Source organism: Rhinopithecus bieti, unplaced genomic scaffold (genome assembly GCF_001698545.2).
Source record: "Rhinopithecus bieti isolate Rb0 unplaced genomic scaffold, ASM169854v2 scaffold_574, whole genome shotgun sequence".
NCBI lineage: Eukaryota > Metazoa > Chordata > Mammalia > Primates > Cercopithecidae > Rhinopithecus > Rhinopithecus bieti.
The window spans coordinates 5,188,769-5,190,481 of NW_016803605.1; the positions used below are offsets into that span (position 1 = coordinate 5,188,769).

At 47.6% G+C, this 1,713-nt stretch overlaps 1 protein-coding gene across 2 annotated transcripts in view; it reads left to right on the top strand.

The window, feature by feature from the left end:
* Positions 1-1,359: 1,359 nt before the first annotated feature.
* Positions 1,360-1,713, top strand: part of CDK2AP1 (cyclin dependent kinase 2 associated protein 1) — a 12,178-nt gene continuing 11,824 nt past the window's right edge. The window contains exon 1 of one of the 2 annotated variants that reach the window (XM_017889999.1): positions 1,360-1,379. The gene's annotated coding sequence lies outside the window, so the exon portion shown is untranslated. Of the gene's footprint in view, positions 1,380-1,445; positions 1,612-1,713 lie in introns of those variants that run through there. The other variant, XM_017889961.1, reaches the window with a different exon arrangement.

Genomic DNA, 1,713 nt, shown 5'->3' on the forward strand with positions numbered 1-1,713 from the left:
CCCGTCTCGGCCTCCCAAAGTGCTGGGATTACAGGCTTGAGCCACCGCGCCCGGCCAAGCCAACAGTTTTTAAATGATGTCATGGACTTAGAGTCAGGAGTGGGGACAATGGAAAAAACACAACACTATTGGCTGACACTTGTAATCCCAGTGCTTTGAGGTGGAGGTGGAGGCTGGAGGATCACTTGAGCCCAATAGTTCGAAGCTACAGTAAGCTGTGATCAAGCCACTGCACTCCAGCCTGGGTGACAGAGGGAGACAATGTGGAAATAGATCGGTTCAGAGCACTCATAGAAGGGACTGGGCCTGCCAGTGAGATCTGGATTCTTGCCCTGAGGAAATGGAGGCCTAGTCAAACAGTCACTGCGTGGTGGAGTCAGAGTCAGTACCCGGTGTGTCCGTCTCAGGAGCCCTCTGCTAGTATCTGCAGCCCTGCACTGTTCAATATGTTGACCCCTAGCTGTGGTGGCTACTGAGCGCTGAAACGTGGCTACTCTGAATTAAATGTGCTGTAAGTATAAAACACACACTGGATTGCGAAGACTTAGTATAAGAGAATGTAAAGTGTCTTATTAACAATTCTTTTTAATTCATTGTATAGTGAAATCACGCTGTTCTGGAGCTATTGTTAAATAAAACATGTTAAAATCAATTTCACCAGTGTTTTTTTACTTTCTCAAATGTGACTACTGAAAAATTGAAAATTACTTATGTGGCTGGCATGTTATTTCCATTGGACAGTGCTGCTCTAGAGGACTGGGCGCCTGGGACCAGCCACATGGGTGGCATTAATTTATTCACGGAATAAGGTTTCACTGAGCATCCTTCGCTAGTGCTGGTCTACAGCTGATCTCAAGGGTGGGGGTTAAGCTGGGGAGGGGGTGTCGTCGCCTGCACCTTTGGTCCTAAAGGAAAAGGCAGGCCTGGGTGGGCATCCCTAGGTGGGTGCTTTTGTTACCAGATCCGGAGATGATGCTTGCACGCCTGTGTCTAATTAAATCTGCAAACCATGGCGATTAAAAACAACAGAAAAGGGTGGGCATCTTATGTATTTTAACGAGCTTTACTACTTCGGCAGAACTCCAAAATAAAAAAAAAAAAAAAAATAGAAAAAGAAAAAAAAGAGAACCCACAACCTTCAGGTTATTCATCTAATCCAAATCCAAAATACACTCGATGATTACATTTCAATCAGATCCGAAGACAGGCTGGGGGTGGGGTCGAAGGAGGATCTAAAATTGCCCCGTAAACTCCAGGGGGTAGAAACTTTGCCAAGTTCAGTTCTTGTATCCTCAGCGCTTGGAACAGTGAGTGGCGCATAGTAGGTGCTTCCCTTAAATACTGGCGTGAGTCTACGCACGAAATTGTGCGATTCAGGGGTGAGTTTTCCGGGAAGGGGGATGAGGGGTGGAGAAGGCCTCTAGCTTTTGTCAGTCTCACAGGAGTCTTGGATCCCCAAAGGGTTAAAAACCACTTCATACAGACAGAGACATGAAATTTATTTGAAATCAATGTCAAGCATCAGTTATTCGAATCCTGGGGCTTGGCCAGACCTGGGCGTCTGGAATGATCTACGTGCTTAAAAACACCACTCGCCACCATTTTCTCCAGGTAATTTTCCATCCCTGCCCCCACCATCAAGGGGAAGAAAGTGCTCCTCGGATCCCGGCCGCCCTGGCCTCCTGCAGTTGCCGCGGGGGCGGCCCCCAGCGC